Raw genomic sequence first — 25895 nt, 5'->3', positions numbered from 1 at the left:
TTGATTCAAAATGTCATTTGGATTGTGCCTCATGTTGAATAACTACTTTTTGAAGCCTCAATGTGACCAAAATTGCCATTTTTACAGACATTTTCTCCTACTCAGAAGCTTCTATTTCGACAAATTTCAGGCATTAAAATGACTCTAAACTCACTTATTTTAGTTCTAACAGTTCTAATTCACATGCAGTAGGCATTTACAGTCAAAAAACAAAACATACAAATTTTTCCATTTCTGACCATTTGGAGGAAGTTCGACAGGTCACGGGTCATCGATTTTCATCAGAAAATTGATTTTTTGGACTGGAGAAAAATTGATTCAAAATGTAATTTTGATTGTTCCTCATGTTTAATAACTAATTCTTGGAGCCTCAATGTGAACAAAATTGCCATTTTTACAGACTTTTCTCCTACTCAGAAGCTTCTATTTCGACCAATTTCAGGCATTAAAATGACTCTAAACACACTTATTTTAGTTCCAAAAGTAATAATTCACATGCAATAGTCATTTACAGTCAAAAAACAAAGCATTAAAAAATTTCCATTTCTGACCATTTGGAGGAAGTTCGACAGGTCACGGGTCATCGTTTTTCATCAGAAAATTGATTTTTTGGACTGTAGAAAAATTGATTCAAAATGTCATTTGGATTGTGCCTCATGTTAAATAACTAATTTTTGGAGCCTCAATGTGACCAAAATTGCCAGTTTTTACAGACTTTTCTCCTACTCAGGAGCTTCTATTTCGACCAATTTCAGGCATTAAAATGACTCTAAACACACTTATTTTAGTTCTAATAGTTCTAATTCACATGCAATAGTCATTTACAGTCAAAAAATTAAACATTAAAAAATTTCCATTTCTGACCATTTGGAGGAAGTTCGACAGGTCACGGGTCATCGTTTTTCATCAGAAAATTGATTTTTTGGACTGTAGAAAAATTGATTCAAAATGTAATTTTGATCGTGCCTCATGTTAAATAACTAATTTTTGGAGCCTCAATGTGACCAAAATTGCCATTTTTACTGACTTTTCTCCTACTCAGGAGCTTCCATTTCGACCAATTTCAGGCATTAAAATGACTCTAAACACACTTATTTTAGTTCTAATTGTTCTAATTCACATGCAATAGTCATTTACAGTCAAAAAATTAAACATTAAAAAATTACCATTTCTGTCCATCTGGAGAAAGTTCGACAGGTCAGGGGTCATCGTTTTTCATCAGAAAATTGATTTTTTGGACTGTAGAAAATTTGATTCAAAATTTCATTTGGATTGTGCCTCATTTTAAATAACTACTTTTTGAATCCTCAATGTGACCAAAATTGCCATTTTTACAGACTTTTTCTCCTACTCAGAAGCTTCTATTTCGACCAATTTCAGGCATTAAAATGACTCTAAACACACTTATTTTAGTTCCAAAAGTAATAATTCACATGCAATAGTCATTTACAGTCAAAAAACAAAGCATTAAAAAATTTCCATTTCTGACCATTTGGAGGAAGTTCGACAGGTCACGGGTCATCGTTTTTCATCAGAAAATTGATTTTTTGGACTGTGGAAAAATTGATTCATAATGTCATTTGTATTGTGCCTCATGTTAAATAACTACTTTTTGAAGCCTCAATGTGACCAAAATTGCCATTTTTACAGACTTTTTCTCCTACTCAAAAGCTTCTTTTTCGACCAATTTCAGGCATTAAAAGGACTCTAAACACACTTATTTTAGTTCCAAAAGTGATAATTCATGCAATAGTAATTTACAGTCAAAAAACTTAAACATTAAAAAATTACTATTTCTGTCCATCTGGAGAAAGTTCGAGAGGTCACGGGTCATCGTTTTTCATCAGAAAATTGATTTTTTGGACTGTAGAAAAATTGATTCAAAATGTAATTTTGATCGTGCCTCATGTTAAATAACTAATTTTTGGAGCCTCAATGTGACCAAAATTGCCATTTTTACAGACTTTTCTCCTACTCAGGAGCTTCTATTTCGACCAATTTCAGGCATTAAAATGACTCTAAACACACTTATTTTAGTTCTAATTGTTCTAATTCACATGCAATAGTCATTTACAGTCAAAAAATTAAACATTAAAAAATTACCATTTCTGTCCATATGGAGAAAGTTCGACAGGTCACGGGTCATTGTTTTTCATCAGAAAATTGACTTTTTGACTGTAGAAAATTTGATTCAAAATTTCATTTGGATTGTGCCTCATTTTAAATAACTACTTTTTGAATCCTCAATGTGACCAAAATTGCCATTTTTACAGACTTTTTCTCCTACTCAGAAGCTTCTATTTCGACCAATTTCAGGCATTAAAATGACTCTAAACACACTTATTTTAGTTCTAATAGTTCTAATTCACATGCAATAGTCATTTACAGTCAAAAAACAAAACATTAAATAATTTCCATTTCTGACCGTTTGGAGGAAGTTCGACAGGTCACGGGTCATCGTTTTTCATCAGAAAATTGATTTTTGGGACTGTAGAAAAATTGATTCAAAATGTCATTTGGATTGTGCCTCATGTTGAATAACTACTTTTTGAAACCTCAATGTGACCAAAATTGCCATTTTTACAGACTTTTTCTCCTACTCAGAAGCTTCTATTTTGACCAATTTCAGGCATTAAAATGACTCTAAACACACTTATTTTAGTTCCAAAAGTAATAATTCACATGCAATAGTCATTTACAGTCAAAAAACAAAGCATTACAAAATTTCCATTTCTGACCATTTGGAGGAAGTTCGACAGGTCACGGGTCATCGTTTTTCATCAGAAAATTGATTTTTTGGACTGTAGAAAAATTGATTCAAAATGTAATTTTGATTGTGCCTCATGTTAAATAACTAATTTTTGGAGCCTCAATGTGACCAAAATTGTCATTTTTACAGACTTTTCTCCTACTCAGGAGCTTCTATTTTGACCAATTTCAGGCATTAAAATGACTCTAAACACACTTATTTTAGTTCTAATTGTTCTAATTCACATGCAATAGTCATTTACAGTCAAAAAATTAAACATTAAAAAATTACCATTTCTGTCCATATGGAGAAAGTTCGACAGGTCACGGGTCATTGTTTTTCATCAGAAAATTGATTTTTTGGACTGTAGAAAATTTGATTCAAAATTTCATTTGGATTGTGCCTCATTTTAAATAACTACTTTTTGAATCCTCAATGTAACCAAAATTGCCATTTTTACAGACTTCTTCTCCTACTCAGAAGCTTCTATTTCGACCAATTTCAGGCATTAAAATGACTCTAAACACACTTATTTTAGTTCTAATAGTTCTAATTCACATGCAATAGTCATTTACAGTCAAAAAACAAAACATTAAAAAATTTCCATTTCTGACCATTTGGAGGAAGTTCGACAGGTCACGGGTCATCGTTTTTCATCAGAAAATTGATTTTTTGGACTGTGGAAAAATTGATTCATAATGTCATTTGTATTGTGCCTCATGTTAAATAACTACTTTTTGAAGCCTCAAGGTGACCAAAATTGCCATTTTTACAGACTTTTTCTCCTACTCAGAAGCTTCTTTTTCGACCAATTTCAGGCATTAAAAGGACTCTAAACACACTTATTTTAGTTCCAAAAGTGATAATTCACATGCAATAGTCATTTACAGTCAAAAAACTTAAACATTAAAAAATTACTATTTCTGTCCATCTGGAGAAAGTTCGAGAGGTCACGGGTCATCGTTTTTCATCAGAATATTGATTTTTTGGACTGGAGAAAATATGATTCAAAATTTGATTTGTATTGTGCCTCATGTTATATAACTAATTTTTGGAGCCTCAATGTGACCAAAATTGCCATTTTTACAGACTTTTTTCCTACTCAGGAGCTTCTATTTCGACCAATTTCAGGCATTAAAATGACTCTAAACACACTTATTTTAGTTCTAATTGTTCTAATTCACATGCAATAGTCATTTACAGTCAAAAAATGAAACATTAAAAAATTACCATTTCTGTCCATCTGGAGAAAGTTCGACAGGTCAGGGGTCATCGTTTTTCATCAGAAAATTGATTTTTTGGACTGTAGAAAATTTGATTCAAAATTTCATTTGGATTGTGCCTCATTTTAAATAACTACTTTTTGAATCCTCAATGTGACCAAAATTGCCATTTTTACAAACTTTTTCTCCTACTCAGAAGCTTCTATTTCGACCAATTTCAGGCATTAAAATGACTCTAAACACACTTATTTTAGTTCTAATAGTTCTAATTCACATGCAATAGTCATTTACAGTCAAAAAACAAAACATTAAATAATTTCCATTTCTGACCGTTTGGAGGAAGTTCGACAGGTCATGGGTCATCGTTTTTCATCAGAAAATTGATTTTTGGGACTGTAGAAAAATTGATTCAAAATGTCATTTGGATTGTGCCTCATTTTGAATAACTACTTTTTGAAACCTCAATGTGACCAAAATTGCCATTTTTACAGACTTTTTCTCCTACTCAGAAGCTTCTATTTCGACCAATTTCAGGCATTAAAATGACTCTAAACACACTTATTTTAGTTCCAAAAGTAATAATTCACATGCAATAGTCATTTACAGTCAAAAAACAAAGCATTAAAAAATTTCCATTTCTGACCATTTGGAGGAAGTTCGACAGGTCACGGGTCATCGTTTTTCATCAGAAAATTGATTTTTTGGACTGTGGAAAAATTGATTCATAATGTCATTTGTATTGTGCCTCATGTTAAATAACTACTTTTTGAAGCCTCAATGTGACCAAAATTGCCATTTTTACAGACTTTTTCTCCTACTCAGAAGCTTCTTTTTCGACCAATTTCAGGCATTAACAGGACTCTAAACACACTTATTTTAGTTCCAAAAGTGATAATTCACATGCAATAGTCATTTACAGTCAAAAAACTTAAACATTAAAAAATTACTATTTCTGTCCATCTGGAGAAAGTTCGAGAGGTCACGGGTCATCGTTTTTCATCAGAAAACTGATTTTTTGGACTGTAGAAAAACTTGATTCAAAATGTAATTTTGATCGTGCCTCATGTTAAATAACTAATTTTTGGAGCCTCAATGTGACCAAAATTGCCATTTTTACAGACTTTTCTCCTACTCAGGAGCTTCTATTTCGACCAATTTCAGGCATTAAAATGACTCTAAACACACTTATTTTAGTTCTAATTGTTCTAATTCACATGCAATAGTCATTTACAGTCAAAAAATTAAACATTAAAAAATTACCATTTCTGTCCATATGGAGAAAGTTCGACAGGTCACGGGTCATTGTTTTTCATCAGAAAATTGATTTTTTGGACTTTAGAAAATTTGATTCAAAATTTCATTTGGATTGTGCCTCATTTTAAATAACTACTTTTTGAATCCTCAATGTGACCAAAATTGCCATTTTTACAGACTTTTTCTCCTACTCAGAAGCTTCTATTTCGACCAATTTCAGGCATTAAAATGACTCTAAACACACTTATTTTAGTTCTAATAGTTCTAATTCACATGCAATAGTCATTTACAGTCAAAAAACAAAACATTAAAAAATTTCCATTTCTGACCATTTGGAGGAAGTTCGACAGGTCACGGGTCATCGTTTTTCATCAGAAAATTGATTTTTTGGACTGTGGAAAAATTGATTCATAATGTCATTTGTATTGTGCCTCATGTTAAATAACTACTTTTTGAAGCCTCAATGTGACCAAAATTGCCATTTTTACAGACTTTTTCTCCTACTCAGAAGCTTCTTTTTCGACCAATTTCAGGCATTAAAAGGACTCTAAACACACTTATTTTAGTTCCAAAAGTGATAATTCACATGCAATAGTCATTTACAGTCAAAAAACTTAAACATTAAAAAATTACTATTTCTGTCCATCTGGAGAAAGTTCCAGAGGTCACGGGTCATCGTTTTTCATCAGAAAATTGATTTTTTGGACTGGAGAAAATTTGATTCAAAATGTAATTTTGATTGTGCCTCATGTTAAATAACTTTTTTTTGGAGCCTCAATGTGACCAAAATTGCCATTTTTACAGACTTTTCTCCTACTCAGGAGCTTCTATTTCGACCAATTTCAGGCATTAAAATGACTCCAAACACACTTATTTTAGTTCTAATAGTTCTAATTCACATGCAATAGTCATTTACAGTCAAAAAACTAAACATTAAAAAACTTACCATTTCTGTCCATCTGGAGAAAGTTCGACAGGTCACGGGTCATCGTTTTTCATCAGAAAATTGATTTTTTGGACTGTAGAAAAATTGATTCAAAATGTCATTTGGATTGTGCCTCATGTTGAATAACTACTTTTTGAAGCCTCAATGTGACCAAAATTGCCATTTTTACAGACTTTTTCTCCTACTCAGAAGCTTCTATTTCGACAAATTTCAGGCATTAAAATGACTCTAAACTCACTTATTTTAGTTCTAACAGTTCTAATTCACATGCAGTAGGCATTTACAGTCAAAAAACAAAACATACAAATTTTTCCATTTCTGACCATTTGGAGGAAGTTCGACAGGTCACGGGTAATCGATTTTCATCAGAAAATTGATTTTTTGGACTGGAGAAAAATTGATTCAAAATGTAATTTTGATTGTGCCTCATGTTTAATAACTAATTTTTGGAGCCTCAATGTGACCAAAATTGCCATTTTTACAGACTTTTTCTCCTACTCAGAAGCTTCTATTTCGACCAATTTCAGGCATTAAAATGACTCTAAACACACTTATTTTAGTTCTAATAGTTCTAATTCACATGCAATAGTCATTTACAGTCAAAAAACAAAACATTAAAAAATTTCCATTTCTGACCATTTGGAGGAAGTTCGACAGGTCACGGGTCATCGTTTTTCATCAGAAAATTGATTTTTTGGACTGTGGAAAAATTGATTCAAAATGTCATTTGTATTGTGCCTCATGTTAAATAACTACTTTTTGAAGCCTCAATGTGACCGAAATTGCCATTTTTACAGACTTTTTCTCCTACTCAGAAGCTTCTTTTTCGACCAATTTCAGGCATTAAAAGGGCTCTAAACACACCTATTTTAGTTCTAATAGTTCTAATTCACATGCAATAGTCATTTACAGTCAAAAAAGTAAACATTAAAAAATTTCCATTTCTGACCATTTGGAGGAAGTTCGACAGGTCACGGGTCATCGTTTTTCATCAGAAAATTGATTTTTTGGACTGTAGAAAATTTTATTCAAAATTTCATTTGGATTGTGCCTCATTTTAAATAACTACTTTTTGAATCCTCAATGTGACCAAAATTGCCATTTTTACAGACTTTTTCTCCTACTCAGAAGCTTCTATTTCGACCAATTTCAGGCATTAAAATGACTCTAAACACACTTATTTTAGTTCTAATAGTTCTAATTCACATGCAATAGTCATTTACAGTCAAAGAACAAAACATTAAATAATTTCCATTTCTGACCATTTGGAGGAAGTTCGACAGGTCACGGGTCATCGTTTTTCATCAGAAAATTGATTTTTTGGACTGTAGAAAAATTGATTCAAAATGTCATTTGGATTGTGCCTCATGTTGAATAACTACATTTTGAAGCCTCAATGTGACCAAAATTGCCATTTTTACAGACTTTTTCTCCTACTCAGAAGCTTCTATTTCGACCGATTTCAGGCATTAAAATGACTCTAAACACACGTATTTTAGTTCCAAAAGTGATAATTCACATGCAATAGTCATTTACAGTCAAAAATTTAAACAGTAAAAAATTACCATTTCTGTCCATCTGGAGAAAGTTCGACAGGTCACGGGTCATCGTTTTTCATCAGAAAATTGATTTTTTGGACTGGAGAAAATTTGATTCAAAATTTGATTTGTATTGTGCCTCATGTTATATAACTAATTTTTGGAGCCTCAATGTGACCAAAATTGCCATTTTTACAGACTTTTCTCCTACTCAGGAGCTTCTATTTTGACCAATTTCAGGCATTAAAATGACTCTAAACACACTTATTTTAGTTCTAATTGTTCTAATTCACATGCAATAGTCATTTACAGTCAAAAAATTAAACATTAAAAAATTACCATTTCTGTCCATATGGAGAAAGTTCGACAGGTCACGGGTCATTGTTTTTCATCAGAAAATTGATTTTTTGGACTGTAGAAAATTTGATTCAAAATTTCATTTGGATTGTGCCTCATTTTAAATAACTACTTTTTGAATCCTCAATGTAACCAAAATTGCCATTTTTACAGACTTTTTCTCCTACTCAGAAGCTTCTATTTCGACCAATTTCAGGCATTAAAATGACTCCAAACACACTTATTTTAGTTCTAATAGTTCTAATTCACATGCAATAGTCATTTACAGTCAAAAAATTAAACATTAAAAAATTACCATTTCTGTCCATCTGGAGAAAGTTCGACAGGTCACGGGTCATCGTTTTTCATCAGAAAATTGATTTTTTGGACTGTAGAAAAATTGATTCAAAATGTCATTTGGATTGTGCCTCATGTTGAATAACTACTTTTTGAAGCCTCAATGTGACCAAAATTGCCATTTTTACAGACTTTTTCTCCTACTCAGAAGCTTCTATTTCGACAAATTTCAGGCATTAAAATGACTCTAAACTCACTTATTTTAGTTCTAACAGTTCTAATTCACATGCAGTAGGCATTTACAGTCAAAAAACAAAACATACAAATTTTTCCATTTCTGACCATTTGGAGGAAGTTCGACAGGTCACGGGTCATCGATTTTCATCAGAAAATTGATTTTTTGGACTGGAGAAAAATTGATTCAAAATGTAATTTTGATTGTTCCTCATGTTTAATAACTAATTCTTGGAGCCTCAATGTGAACAAAATTGCCATTTTTACAGACTTTTCTCCTACTCAGAAGCTTCTATTTCGACCAATTTCAGGCATTAAAATGACTCTAAACACACTTATTTTAGTTCCAAAAGTAATAATTCACATGCAATAGTCATTTACAGTCAAAAAACAAAGCATTAAAAAATTTCCATTTCTGACCATTTGGAGGAAGTTCGACAGGTCACGGGTCATCGTTTTTCATCAGAAAATTGATTTTTTGGACTGTAGAAAAATTGATTCAAAATGTAATTTTGATTGTGCCTCATGTTAAATAACTAATTTTTGGAGCCTCAATGTGACCAAAATTGCCAGTTTTTACAGACTTTTCTCCTACTCAGGAGCTTCTATTTCGACCAATTTCAGGCATTAAAATGACTCTAAACACACTTATTTTAGTTCTAATAGTTCTAATTCACATGCAATAGTCATTTACAGTCAAAAAATTAAACATTAAAAAATTTCCATTTCTGACCATTTGGAGGAAGTTCGACAGGTCACGGGTCATCGTTTTTCATCAGAAAATTGATTTTTTGGACTGTAGAAAAATTGATTCAAAATGTAATTTTGATCGTGCCTCATGTTAAATAACTAATTTTTGGAGCCTCAATGTGACCAAAATTGCCATTTTTACAGACTTTTCTCCTACTCAGGAGCTTCCATTTCGACCAATTTCAGGCATTAAAATGACTCTAAACACACTTATTTTAGTTCTAATTGTTCTAATTCACATGCAATAGTCATTTACAGTCAAAAAATTAAACATTAAAAAATTACCATTTCTGTCCATCTGGAGAAAGTTCGACAGGTCAGGGGTCATCGTTTTTCATCAGAAAATTGATTTTTTGGACTGTAGAAAATTTGATTCAAAATTTCATTTGGATTGTGCCTCATTTTAAATAACTACTTTTTGAATCCTCAATGTGACCAAAATTGCCATTTTTACAGACTTTTTCTCCTACTCAGAAGCTTCTATTTCGACCAATTTCAGGCATTAAAATGACTCTAAACACACTTATTTTAGTTCTAATAGTTCTAATTCACATGCAATAGTCATTTACAGTCAAAAAACAAAACATTAAATAATTTCCATTTCTTACCGTTTGGAGGAAGTTCGACAGGTCACGGGTCATCGTTTTTCATCAGAAAATTGATTTTTGGGACTGTAGAAAAATTGATTCAAAATGTCATTTGGATTGTGCCTCATGTTGAATAACTACTTTTTGAAACCTCAATGTGACCAAAATTGCCATTTTTACAGACTTTTTCTCCTACTCAGAAGCTTCTATTTCGACCAATTTCAGGCATTAAAATGACTCTAAACACACTTATTTTAGTTCCAAAAGTAATAATTCACATGCAATAGTCATTTACAGTCAAAAAACAAAGCATTAAAAAATTTCCATTTCTGACCATTTGGAGGAAGTTCGACAGGTCACGGGTCATCGTTTTTCATCAGAAAATTGATTTTTTGGACTGTGGAAAAATTGATTCATAATGTCATTTGTATTGTGCCTCATGTTAAATAACTACTTTTTGAAGCCTCAATGTGACCAAAATTGCCATTTTTACAGACTTTTTCTCCTACTCAGAAGCTTCTTTTTCGACCAATTTCAGGCATTAAAAGGACTCTAAACACACTTATTTTAGTTCCAAAAGTGATAATTCATGCAATAGTAATTTACAGTCAAAAAACTTAAACATTAAAAAATTACTATTTCTGTCCATCTGGAGAAAGTTCGAGAGGTCACGGGTCATCGTTTTTCATCAGAAAATTGATTTTTTGGACTGTAGAAAAATTGATTCAAAATGTAATTTTGATCGTGCCTCATGTTAAATAACTAATTTTTGGAGCCTCAATGTGACCAAAATTGCCATTTTTACAGACTTTTCTCCTACTCAGGAGCTTCTATTTCGACCAATTTCAGGCATTAAAATGACTCTAAACACACCTATTTTAGTTCTAATTGTTCTAATTCACATGCAATAGTCATTTACAGTCAAAAAATTAAACATTAAAAAATTACCATTTCTGTCCATATGGAGAAAGTTCGACAGGTCACGGGTCATTGTTTTTCATCAGAAAATTGATTTTTTGGACTGTAGAAAATTTGATTCAAAATTTCATTTGGATTGTGCCTCATTTTAAATAACTACTTTTTGAATCCTCAATGTGACCAAAATTGCCATTTTTACAGACTTTTTCTCCTACTCAGAAGCTTCTATTTCGACCAATTTCAGGCATTAAAATGACTCTAAACACACTTATTTTAGTTCTAATAGTTCTAATTCACATGCAATAGTCATTTACAGTCAAAAAACAAAACATTAAATAATTTCCATTTCTGACCGTTTGGAGGAAGTTCGACAGGTCACGGGTCATCGTTTTTCATCAGAAAATTGATTTTTGGGACTGTAGAAAAATTGATTCAAAATGTCATTTGGATTGTGCCTCATGTTGAATAACTACTTTTTGAAACCTCAATGTGACCAAAATTGCCATTTTTACAGACTTTTTCTCCTACTCAGAAGCTTCTATTTTGACCAATTTCAGGCATTAAAATGACTCTAAACACACTTATTTTAGTTCCAAAAGTAATAATTCACATGCAATAGTCATTTACAGTCAAAAAACAAAGCATTAAAAAATTTCCATTTCTGACCATTTGGAGGAAGTTCGACAGGTCACGGGTCATCGTTTTTCATCAGAAAATTGATTTTTTGGACTGTAGAAAAATTGATTCAAAATGTAATTTTGATTGTGCCTCATGTTAAATAACTAATTTTTGGAGCCTCAATGTGACCAAAATTGCCATTTTTACAGACTTTTCTCCTACTCAGGAGCTTCTATTTTGACCAATTTCAGGCATTAAAATGACTCTAAACACACTTATTTTAGTTCTAATTGTTCTAATTCACATGCAATAGTCATTTACAGTCAAAAAATTAAACATTAAAAAATTACCATTTCTGTCCATATGGAGAAAGTTCGACAGGTCACGGGTCATTGTTTTTCATCAGAAAATTGATTTTTTGGACTGTAGAAAATTTGATTCAAAATTTCATTTGGATTGTGCCTCATTTTAAATAACTACTTTTTGAAGCCTCAATGTGACCAAAATTGCCATTTTTACAGACTTTTTCTCCTACTCAGAAGCTTCTTTTTCGACCAATTTCAGGCATTAAAAGGACTCTAAACACACTTATTTTAGTTCCAAAAGTGATAATTCACATGCAATAGTCATTTACAGTCAAAAAACTTAAACATTAAAAAATTACTATTTCTGTCCATCTGGAGAAAGTTCGAGAGGTCACGGGTCATCGTTTTTCATCAGAAAATTGATTTTTTGGACTGGAGAAAATATGATTCAAAATTTGATTTGTATTGTGCCTCATGTTATATAACTAATTTTTGGAGCCTCAATGTGACCAAAATTGCCATTTTTACAGACTTTTTTCCTACTCAGGAGCTTCTATTTCGACCAATTTCAGGCATTAAAATGACTCTAAACACACTTATTTTAGTTCTAATAGTTCTAATTCACATGCAATAGTCATTTACAGTCAAAAAATTAAACATTAAAAAATTTCCATTTCTGACCATTTGGAGGAAGTTCGACAGGTCACGGGTCATCGTTTTTCATAAGAAAATTGATTTTTTGGACTGTAGAAAAATTGATTCAAAATGTAATTTTGATCGTGCCTCATGTTAAATAACTAATTTTTGGAGCCTCAATGTGACCAAAATTGCCATTTTTACAGACTTTTATCCTACTCAGGAGCTTCTATTTCGACCAATTTCAGGCATTAAAATGACTCTAAACACACTTATTTTAGTTCTAATTGTTCTAATTCACATGCAATAGTCATTTACAGTCAAAAAATGAAACATTAAAAAATTACCATTTCTGTCCATCTGGAGAAAGTTCGACAGGTCAGGAGTCATCGTTTTTCATCAGAAAATTGATTTTTTGGACTGTAGAAAATTTGATTCAAAATTTCATTTGGATTGTGCCTCATTTTAAATAACTACTTTTTGAATCCTCAATGTGACCAAAATTGCCATTTTTACAAACTTTTTCTCCTACTCAGAAGCTTCTATTTCGACCAATTTCAGGCATTAAAATGACTCTAAACACACTTATTTTAGTTCTAATAGTTCTAATTCACATGCAATAGTCATTTACAGTCAAAAAACAAAACATTAAATAATTTCCATTTCTGACCGTTTGGAGGAAGTTCGACAGGTCATGGGTCATCGTTTTTCATCAGAAAATTGATTTTTGGGACTGTAGAAAAATTGATTCAAAATGTCATTTGGATTGTGCCTCATTTTGAATAACTACTTTTTGAAACCTCAATGTGACCAAAATTGCCATTTTTACAGACTTTTTCTCCTACTCAGAAGCTTCTATTTCGACCAATTTCAGGCATTAAAATGACTCTAAACACACTTATTTTAGTTCCAAAAGTAATAATTCACATGCAATAGTCATTTACAGTCAAAAAACAAAGCATTAAAAAATTTCCATTTCTGACCATTTGGAGGAAGTTCGACAGGTCACGGGTCATCGTTTTTCATCAGAAAATTGATTTTTTGGACTGTGGAAAAATTGATTCATAATGTCATTTGTATTGTGCCTCATGTTAAATAACTACTTTTTGAAGCCTCAATGTGACCAAAATTGCCATTTTTACAGACTTTTTCTCCTACTCAGAAGCTTCTTTTTCGACCAATTTCAGGCATTAAAAGGACTCTAAACACACTTATTTTAGTTCCAAAAGTGATAATTCACATGCAATAGTCATTTACAGTCAAAAAACTTAAACATTAAAAAATTACTATTTCTGTCCATCTGGAGAAAGTTCGAGAGGTCACGGGTCATCGTTTTTCATCAGAAAATTGATTTTTTGGACTGTAGAAAAACTTGATTCAAAATGTAATTTTGATCGTGCCTCATGTTAAATAACTAATTTTTGGAGCCTCAATGTGACCAAAATTGCCATTTTTACAGACTTTTCTCCTACTCAGGAGCTTCTATTTCGACCAATTTCAGGCATTAAAATGACTCTAAACACACTTATTTTAGTTCTAATTGTTCTAATTCACATGCAATAGTCATTTACAGTCAAAAAATTAAACATTAAAAAATTACCATTTCTGTCCATATGGAGAAAGTTCGACAGGTCACGGGTCATTGTTTTTCATCAGAAAATTGATTTTTTGGACTTTAGAAAATTTGATTCAAAATTTCATTTGGATTGTGCCTCATTTTAAATAACTACTTTTTGAATCCTCAATGTGACCAAAATTGCCATTTTTACAGACTTTTTCTCCTACTCAGAAGCTTCTATTTCGACCAATTTCAGGCATTAAAATGACTCTAAACACACTTATTTTAGTTCTAATAGTTCTAATTCACATGCAATAGTCATTTACAGTCAAAAAACAAAACATTAAAAAATTTCCATTTCTGACCATTTGGAGGAAGTTCGACAGGTCACGGGTCATCGTTTTTCATCAGAAAATTGATTTTTTGGACTGTGGAAAAATTGATTCATAATGTCATTTGTATTGTGCCTCATGTTAAATAACTACTTTTTGAAGCCTCAATGTGACCAAAATTGCCATTTTTACAGACTTTTTCTCCTACTCAGAAGCTTCTTTTTCGACCAATTTCAGGCATTAAAGGGACTCTAAACACACTTATTTTAGTTCCAAAAGTGATAATTCACATGCAATAGTCATTTACAGTCAAAAAACTTAAACATTAAAAAATTACTATTTCTGTCCATCTGGAGAAAGTTCGAGAGGTCACGGGTCATCGTTTTTCATCAGAAAATTGATTTTTTGGACTGGAGAAAATTTGATTCAAAATTTGATTTGTATTGTGCCTCATGTTATATAACTAATTTTTGGAGCCTCAATGTGACCAAAATTGCCATTTTTACAGACTTTTTTCCTACTCAGGAGCTTCTATTTCGACCAATTTCAGGCATTAAAATGACTCTAAACACACTTATTTTAGTTCTAATAGTTCTAATTCACATGCAATAGTCATTTACAGTCAAAAAACAAAGCATTAAAAAATTTCCATTTCTGACCATTTGGAGGAAGTTCGACAGGTCACGGGTCATCGTTTTTCATCAGAAAATTGATTTTTTGGACTGTGGAAAAATTGATTCATAATGTCATTTTGATCGTGCCTCATTTTAAATAACTACTTTTTGAAGCCTCAATGTGACCAAAATTGCCATTTTTATAGACTTTTTCTCCTACTCAGAAGCTTCTTTTTCGACCAATTTCAGGCATTAAAAGGACTCTAAACACACTTATTTTAGTTCCAAAAGTGATAATTCACATGCAATAGTCATTTACAGTCAAAAAACTTAAACATTAAAAAATTACTATTTCTGTCCATCTGGAGAAAGTTCGAGAGGTCACGGGTCATCGTTTTTCATCAGAAAATTGATTTTTTGGACTGGAGAAAATTTGATTCAAAATTTGATTTGTATTGTGCCTCATGTTATATAACTAATTTTTGGAGCCTCAATGTGACCAAAATTGCCATTTTTACAGACTTTTTTCCTACTCAGGAGCTTCTATTTCGACCAATTTCAGGCATTAAAATGACTCTAAACACACTTATTTTAGTTCTAATTGTTCTAATTCACATGCAATAGTCATTTACAGTCAAAAAATTAAACATTAAAAAATTACCATTTCTGTCCATATGGAGAAAGTTCGACAGGTCACGGGTCATTGTTTTTCATCAGAAAATTGATTTTTTGGACTGTAGAAAATTTGATTCAAAATTTCATTTGGATTGTGCCTCATTTTAAATAACTACTTTTTGAATCCTCAATGTGACCAAAATTGCCATTTTTACAGACTTTTTCTCCTACTCTGAAGCTTCTATTTCGACCAATTTCAGGCATTAAAATGACTCTAAACACACTTATTTTAGTTCTAATAGTTCTAATTCACATGCAATAGTCATTTACAGTCAAAAAACAAAACATTAAAAAATTTCCATTTCTGACCATTTGGAGGAAGTTCGACAGGTCACGGGTCATCGTTTTTCATCAGAAAATTGATTTTTTGGACTGTGGAAAAATTGATTCATAATGTCATTTGGATTGTGCCTCATGTTGAATAACTACTTTTTGAAACCTCAATGTGACCAAAATTGCCATTTTTACAGACTTTTTCTCCTACTCAGAAGCTTCTTTTTCGACCAATTTCAGGCATTAAAAGGACTCTAAACACACTTATTTTAGTTCCAAAAGTGATAATTCACATGCAATAGTCATTTACAGTCAAAAAACTTAAACATTAAAAAATTACTATTTCTGTCCATCTGGAGAAAGTTCGAGAGGTCACGGGTCATCGTTTTTCATCAGAAAATTGATTTTTTGGACTGGAGAAAATTTGATTCAAAATTTGATTTGTATTGTGCCTCATGTTATATAACTAATTTTTGGAGCCTCAATGTGACCAAAATTGCCATTTTTACAGACTTTTTTCCTACTCAGGAGCTTCTATTTCGACCAATTTCAGGCATTAAAATGACTCTAAACACACTTATTTTAGTTCTAATTGTTCTAATTCACATGCAATAGTCATTTACAGTCAAAAAATTAAACATTAAAAAATTACCATTTCTGTCCATATGGAGAAAGTTCGACAGGTCACGGGTCATTGTTTTTCATCAGAAAATTGATTTTTTGGACTGTAGAAAATTTGATTCAAAATTTCATTTGGATTGTGCCTCATTTTAAATAACTACTTTTTGAATCCTCAATGTAACCAAAATTGCCATTTTTACAGACTTTTTCTCCTACTCAGAAGCTTCTATTTCGACCAATTTCAGGCATTAAAATGACTCTAAACACACTTATTTTAGTTCTAATAGTTCTAATTCACATGCAATAGTCATTTACAGTCAAAAAACAAAACATTAAAAAATTTCCATTTCTGACCATTTGGAGGAAGTTCGACAGGTCACGGGTCATCGTTTTTCATCAGAAAATTGATTTTTTGGACTGTGGAAAAATTGATTCATAATGTCATTTGTATTGTGCCTCATGTTAAATAACTACTTTTTGAAGCCTCAATGTGACCAAAATTGCCATTTTTACAGACTTTTTCTCCTACTCAGAAGCTTCTTTTTCGACCAATTTCAGGCATTAAAAGGACTCTAAACACACTTATTTTAGTTCCAAAAGTGATAATTCACATGCAATAGTCATTTACAGTCAAAAAACTTAAACATTAAAAAATTACTATTTCTGTCCATCTGGAGAAAGTTCGAGAGGTCACGGGTCATCGTTTTTCATCAGAAAATTGATTTTTTGGACTGGAGAAAATATGATTCAAAATTTGATTTGTATTGTGCCTCATGTTATATAACTAATTTTTGGAGCCTCAATGTGACCAAAATTGCCATTTTTACAGACTTTTTTCCTACTCAGGAGCTTCTATTTCGACCAATTTCAGGCATTAAAATGACTCTAAACACACTTATTTTAGTTCTAATAGTTCTAATTCACATGCAATAGTCATTTACAGTCAAAAAATTAAACATTAAAAAATTTCCATTTCTGACCATTTGGAGGAAGTTCGACAGGTCACGGGTCATCGTTTTTCATAAGAAAATTGATTTTTTGGACTGTAGAAAAATTGATTCAAAATGTAATTTTGATCGTGCCTCATGTTAAATAACTAATTTTTGGAGCCTCAATGTGACCAAAATTGCCATTTTTATAGACTTTTATCCTACTCAGGAGCTTCTATTTCGACCAATTTCAGGCATTAAAATGACTCTAAACACACTTATTTTAGTTCTAATTGTTCTAATTCACATGCAATAGTCATTTACAGTCAAAAAATTAAACATTAAAAAATTACCATTTCTGTCCATCTGGAGAAAGTTCGACAGGTCAGGGGTCATCGTTTTTCATCAGAAAATTGATTTTTTGGACTGTAGAAAATTTGATTCAAAATTTCATTTGGATTGTGCCTCATTTTAAATAACTACTTTTTGAATCCTCAATGTGACCAAAATTGCCATTTTTACAGACTTTGTCTCCTACTCAGAAGCTTCTATTTCGACCAATTTCAGGCATTAAAATGACTCTAAACACACTTATTTTAGTTCTAATAGTTCTAATTCACATGCAATAGTCATTTACAGTCAAAAAACAAAACATTAAATAATTTCCATTTCTGACCGTTTGGAGGAAGTTCAACAGGTCATGGGTCATCGTTTTTCATCAGAAAATTGATTTTTGGGACTGTAGAAAAATTGATTCAAAATGTCATTTGGATTGTCCCTCATTTTGTATAACTACTTTTTGAAACCTCAATGTGACCAAAATTGCCATTTTTACAGACTTTTTCTCCTACTCAGAAGCTTCTATTTCGACCAATTTCAGGCATTAAAATGACTCTAAACACACTTATTTTAGTTCCAAAAGTAATAATTCACATGCAATAGTCATTTACAGTCAAAAAACAAAGCATTAAAAAATTTCCATTTCTGACCATTTGGAGGAAGTTCGACAGGTCACGGGTCATCGTTTTTCATCAGAAAATTGATTTTTTGGACTGTGGAAAAATTGATTCATAATGTCATTTGTATTGTGCCTCATGTTAAATAACTACTTTTTGAAGCCTCAATGTGACCAAAATTGCCATTTTTACAGACTTTTTCTCCTACTCAGAAGCTTCTTTTTCGACCAATTTCAGGCATTAAAAGGACTCTAAACACACTTATTTTAGTTCCAAAAGTGATAATTCACATGCAATAGTCATTTACAGTCAAAAAACTTAAACATTAAAAAATTACTATTTCTGTCCATCTGGAGAAAGTTCGAGAGGTCACGGGTCATCGTTTTTCATCAGAAAATTGATTTTTTGGACTGTAGAAAAATTGATTCAAAATGTAATTTTGATCGTGCCTCATGTTAAATAACTAATTTTTGGAGCCTCAATGTGACCAAAATTGCCCTTTTTACAGACTTTTCTCCTACTCAGGAGCTTCTATTTCGACCAATTTCAGGCATTAAAATGACTCTAAACACACTTATTTTAGTTCTAATTGTTCTAATTCACATGCAATAGTCATTTACAGTCAAAAATTAAACATTAAAAAATTACCATTTCTGTCCATATGGAGAAAGTTCGACAGGTCACGGGTCATTGTTTTTCATCAGAAAATTGATTTTTTGGACTGTAGAAAATTTGATTCAAAATTTCATTTGGATTGTGCCTCATTTTAAATAACTACTTTTTGAATCCTCAATGTGACCAAAATTGCCATTTTTACAGACTTTTTCTCCTACTCAGAAGCTTCTTTTTCGACCAATTTCAGGCATTAAAAGGACTCTAAACACACTTATTTTAGTTCCAAAAGTGATAATTCATGCAATAGTAATTTACAGTCAAAAAACTTAAACATTAAAAAATTACTATTTCTGTCCATCTGGAGAAAGTTCGAGAGGTCACGGGTCATCGTTTTTCATCAGAAAATTGATTTTTTGGACTGTAGAAAAATTGATTCAAAATGTAATTTTGATCGTGCCTCATGTTAAATAACTAATTTTTGGAGCCTCAATGTGACCAAAATTGCCATTTTTACAGACTTTTCTCCTACTCAGGAGCTTCTATTTCGACCAATTTCAGGCATTAAAATGACTCTAAACACACTTATTTTAGTTCTAATTGTTCTAATTCACATGCAATAGTCATTTACAGTCAAAAAATTAAACATTAAAAAATTACCATTTCTGTCCATCTGGAGAAAGTTCGACAGGTCAGGGGTCATCGTTTTTCATCAGAAAATTGATTTTTTAGACTGTAGAAAATTTGATTCAAAATTTCATTTGGATTGTGCCTCATTTTAAATAACTACTTTTTGAATCCTCAATGTGACCAAAATTGCCATTTTTACAGACTTTTTCTCCTACTCAGAAGCTTCTATTTCGACCAATTTCAGGCATTAAAATGACTCTAAACACACTTATTTTAGTTCCAAAAGTAATAATTCACATGCAATAGTCATTTACAGTCAAAAAACAAAACATTAAATAATTTCCATTTCTGACCGTTTGGAGGAAGTTCGACAGGTCACGGGTCATCGTTTTTCATCAGAAAATTGATTTTTTGGACTGTGGAAAAATTGATTCATAATGTCATTTGGATTGTGCCTCATGTTGAATAACTACTTTTTGAAACCTCAATGTGACCAAAATTGCCATTTTTACAGACTTTTTCTCCTACTCAGAAGCTTCTTTTTCGACCAATTTCAGGCATTAAAAGGACTCTAAACACACTTATTTTAGTTCCAAAAGTGATAATTCACATGCAATAGTCATTTACAGTCAAAAAACTTAAACATTAAAAAATTACTATTTCTGTCCATCTGGAGAAAGTTCGAGAGGTCACGGGTCATCGTTTTTCATCAGAAAATTGATTTTTTGGACTGGAGAAAATTTGATTCAAAATTTGATTTGTATTGTGCCTCATGTTATATAACTAATTTTTGGAGCCTCAATGTGACCAAAATTGCCATTTTTACAGACTTTTTTCCTACTCAGGAGCTTCTATTTCGACCAATTTCAGGCATTAAAATGACTCTAAACACACTTATTTTAGTTCTAATTGTTCTAATTCACATGCAATAGTCATTTACAGTCAAAAAATTAAACATTAAAAAATTACCATTTCTGTCCATATGGAGAAAGTTCGACAGGTCACGGGTCATTGTTTTTCATCAGAAAATTGATTTTTTGGACTGTAGAAAATTTGATTCAAAATTTCATTTGGATTGTGCCTCATTTTAAATAACTACTTTTTGAATCCTCAATGTAACCAAAATTGCCATTTTTACAGACTTTTTCTCCTACTCAGAAGCTTCTATTTCGACCAATTTCAGGCATTAAAATGACTCTAAACACACTTATTTTAGTTCTAATAGTTCTAATTCACATGCAATAGTCATTTACAGTCAAAAAACAAAACATTAAAAAATTTCCATTTCTGACCATTTGGAGGAAGTTCGACAGGTCACGGGTCATCGTTTTTCATCAGAAAATTGATTTTTTGGACTGTGGAAAAATTGATTCATAATGTCATTTGTATTGTGCCTCATGTTAAATAACTACTTTTTGAAGCCTCAATGTGACCAAAATTGCCATTTTTACAGACTTTTTCTCCTACTCAGAAGCTTCTTTTTCGACCAATTTCAGGCATTAAAAGGACTCTAAACACACTTATTTTAGTTCCAAAAGTGATAATTCACATGCAATAGTCATTTACAGTCAAAAAACTTAAACATTAAAAAATTACTATTTCTGTCCATCTGGAGAAAGTTCGAGAGGTCACGGGTCATCGTTTTTCATCAGAAAATTGATTTTTTGGACTGGAGAAAATATGATTCAAAATTTGATTTGTATTGTGCCTCATGTTATATAACTAATTTTTGGAGCCTCAATGTGACCAAAATTGCCATTTTTACAGACTTTTTTCCTACTCAGGAGCTTCTATTTCGACCAATTTCAGGCATTAAAATGACTCTAAACACACTTATTTTAGTTCTAATAGTTCTAATTCACATGCAATAGTCATTTACAGTCAAAAAATTAAACATTAAAAAATTTCCATTTCTGACCATTTGGAGGAAGTTCGACAGGTCACGGGTCATCGTTTTTCATAAGAAAATTGATTTTTTGGACTGTAGAAAAATTGATTCAAAATGTAATTTTGATCGTGCCTCATGTTAAATAACTAATTTTTGGAGCCTCAATGTGACCAAAATTGCCATTTTTATAGACTTTTATCCTACTCAGGAGCTTCTATTTCGACCAATTTCAGGCATTAAAATGACTCTAAACACACTTATTTTAGTTCTAATTGTTCTAATTCACATGCAATAGTCATTTACAGTCAAAAAATTAAACATTAAAAAATTACCATTTCTGTCCATCTGGAGAAAGTTCGACAGGTCAGGGGTCATCGTTTTTCATCAGAAAATTGATTTTTTGGACTGTAGAAAATTTGATTCAAAATTTCATTTGGATTGTGCCTCATTTTAAATAACTACTTTTTGAATCCTCAATGTGACCAAAATTGCCATTTTTACAGACTTTGTCTCCTACTCAGAAGCTTCTATTTCGACCAATTTCAGGCATTAAAATGACTCTAAACACACTTATTTTAGTTCTAATAGTTCTAATTCACATGCAATAGTCATTTACAGTCAAAAAACAAAACATTAAATAATTTCCATTTCTGACCGTTTGGAGGAAGTTCAACAGGTCATGGGTCATCGTTTTTCATCAGAAAATTGATTTTTGGGACTGTAGAAAAATTGATTCAAAATGTCATTTGGATTGTCCCTCATTTTGTATAACTACTTTTTGAAACCTCAATGTGACCAAAATTGCCATTTTTACAGACTTTTTCTCCTACTCAGAAGCTTCTATTTCGACCAATTTCAGGCATTAAAATGACTCTAAACACACTTATTTTAGTTCCAAAAGTAATAATTCACATGCAATAGTCATTTACAGTCAAAAAACAAAGCATTAAAAAATTTCCATTTCTGACCATTTGGAGGAAGTTCGACAGGTCACGGGTCATCGTTTTTCATCAGAAAATTGATTTTTTGGACTGTGGAAAAATTGATTCATAATGTCATTTGTATTGTGCCTCATGTTAAATAACTACTTTTTGAAGCCTCAATGTGACCAAAATTGCCATTTTTACAGACTTTTTCTCCTACTCAGAAGCTTCTTTTTCGACCAATTTCAGGCATTAAAAGGACTCTAAACACACTTATTTTAGTTCCAAAAGTGATAATTCACATGCAATAGTCATTTACAGTCAAAAAACTTAAACATTAAAAAATTACTATTTCTGTCCATCTGGAGAAAGTTCGAGAGGTCACGGGTCATCGTTTTTCATCAGAAAATTGATTTTTTGGACTGTAGAAAAATTGATTCAAAATGTAATTTTGATCGTGCCTCATGTTAAATAACTAATTTTTGGAGCCTCAATGTGACCAAAATTGCCCTTTTTACAGACTTTTCTCCTACTCAGGAGCTTCTATTTCGACCAATTTCAGGCATTAAAATGACTCTAAACACACTTATTTTAGTTCTAATTGTTCTAATTCACATGCAATAGTCATTTACAGTCAAAAATTAAACATTAAAAAATTACCATTTCTGTCCATATGGAGAAAGTTCGACAGGTCACGGGTCATTGTTTTTCATCAGAAAATTGATTTTTTGGACTGTAGAAAATTTGATTCAAAATTTCATTTGGATTGTGCCTCATTTTAAATAACTACTTTTTGAATCCTCAATGTGACCAAAATTGCCATTTTTACAGACTTTTTCTCCTACTCAGAAGCTTCTTTTTCGACCAATTTCAGGCATTAAAAGGACTCTAAACACACTTATTTTAGTTCCAAAAGTGATAATTCATGCAATAGTAATTTACAGTCAAAAAACTTAAACATTAAAAAATTACTATTTCTGTCCATCTGGAGAAAGTTCGAGAGGTCACGGGTCATCGTTTTTCATCAGAAAATTGATTTTTTGGACTGTAGAAAAATTGATTCAAAATGTAATTTTGATCGTGCCTCATGTTAAATAACTAATTTTTGGAGCCTCAATGTGACCAAAATTGCCATTTTTACAGACTTTTCTCCTACTCAGGAGCTTCTATTTCGACCAATTTCAGGCATTAAAATGACTCTAAACACACTTATTTTAGTTCTAATTGTTCTAATTCACATGCAATAGTCATTTACAGTCAAAAAATTAAACATTAAAAAATTACCATTTCTGTCCATCTGGAGAAAGTTCGACAGGTCAGGGGTCATCGTTTTTCATCAGAAAATTGATTTTTTAGACTGTAGAAAATTTGATTCAAAATTTCATTTGGATTGTGCCTCATTTTAAATAACTACTTTTTGAATCCTCAATGTGACCAAAATTGCCATTTTTACAGACTTTTTCTCCTACTCAGAAGCTTCTATTTCGACCAATTTCAGGCATTAAAATGACTCTAAACACACTTATTTTAGTTCTAATAGTTCTAATTCACATGCAATAGTCATTTACAGTCAAAAAACAAAACATTAAATAATTTCCATTTCTGACCGTTTGGAGGAAGTTCGACAGGTCACGGGTCATCGTTTTTCATCAGAAAATTGATTTTTGGGACTGTAGAAAAATTGATTCAAAATGTCATTTGGATTGTGCCTCATGTTGAATAACTACTTTTTGAAACCTCAATGTGACCAAAATTGCCATTTTTACAGACTTTTTCTCCTACTCAGAAGCTTCTATTTCGACCAATTTCAGGCATTAAACTGACTCTAAACACACTTATTTTAGTTCCAAAAGTAATAATTCACATGCAATAGTCATTTACAGTCAAAAAACAAAGCATTAAAAAATTTCCATTTCTGACCGTTTGGAGGAAGTTCGACAGGTCACGGGTCATCGTTTTTCATCAGAAAATTGATTTTTTGGACTGTAGAAAATTTGATTCAAAATTTCATTTGGATTGTGCCTCATTTTAAATAACTACTTTTTGAATCCTCAATGTGACCAAAATTGCCATTTTTACAAACTTTTTCTCCTACTCAGAAGCTTCTATTTCGACCAATTTCAGGCATTAAAATGACTCTAAACACACTTATTTTAGTTCTAATAGTTCTAATTCACATGCAATAGTCATTTACAGTCAAAAAACAAAACATTAAATAATTTCCATTTCTGACCGTTTGGAGGAAGTTCGACAGGTCATGGGTCATCGTTTTTCATCAGAAAATTGATTTTTGGGACTGTAGAAAAATTGATTCAAAATGTCATTTGGATTGTGCCTCATTTTGAATAACTACTTTTTGAAACCTCAATGTGACCAAAATTGCCATTTTTACAGACTTTTTCTCCTACTCAGAAGCTTCTATTTCGACCAATTTCAGGCATTAAAATGACTCTAAACACACTTATTTTAGTTCCAAAAGTAATAATTCACATGCAATAGTCATTTACAGTCAAAAAACAAAGCATTAAAAAATTTCCATTTCTGACCATTTGGAGGAAGTTCGACAGGTCACGGGTCATCGTTTTTCATCAGAAAATTGATTTTTTGGACTGTGGAAAAATTGATTCATAATGTCATTTGTATTGTGCCTCATGTTAAATAACTACTTTTTGAAGCCTCAATGTGACCAAAATTGCCATTTTTACAGACTTTTTCTCCTACTCAGAAGCTTCTTTTTCGACCAATTTCAGGCATTAAAAGGACTCTAAACACACTTATTTTAGTTCCAAAAGTGATAATTCACATGCAATAGTCATTTACAGTCAAAAAACTTAAACATTAAAAAATTACTATTTCTGTCCATCTGGAGAAAGTTCGAGAGGTCACGGGTCATCGTTTTTCATCAGAAAATTGATTTTTTGGACTGTAGAAAAACTTGATTCAAAATGTAATTTTGATCGTGCCTCATGTTAAATAACTAATTTTTGGAGCCTCAATGTGACCAAAATTGCCATTTTTACAGACTTTTCTCCTACTCAGGAGCTTCTATTTCGACCAATTTCAGGCATTAAAATGACTCTAAACACACTTATTTTAGTTCTAATTGTTCTAATTCACATGCAATAGTCATTTACAGTCAAAAAATTAAACATTAAAAAATTACCATTTCTGTCCATATGGAGAAAGTTCGACAGGTCACGGGTCATTGTTTTTCATCAGAAAATTGATTTTTTGGACTTTAGAAAATTTGATTCAAAATTTCATTTGGATTGTGCCTCATTTTAAATAACTACTTTTTGAATCCTCAATGTGACCAAAATTGCCATTTTTACAGACTTTTTCTCCTACTCAGAAGCTTCTATTTCGACCAATTTCAGGCATTAAAATGACTCTAAACACACTTATTTTAGTTCTAATAGTTCTAATTCACATGCAATAGTCATTTACAGTCAAAAAACAAAACATTAAAAAATTTCCATTTCTGACCATTTGG

The sequence above is a fragment of the Triturus cristatus genome, chromosome 8 (genome assembly GCF_964204655.1).
Source record: "Triturus cristatus chromosome 8, aTriCri1.1, whole genome shotgun sequence".
Taxonomy (NCBI): domain Eukaryota; kingdom Metazoa; phylum Chordata; class Amphibia; order Caudata; family Salamandridae; genus Triturus; species Triturus cristatus.
The sequence above is the reverse complement of the archived record's forward strand: the minus strand, read 5'-3'. Positions refer to the sequence as shown.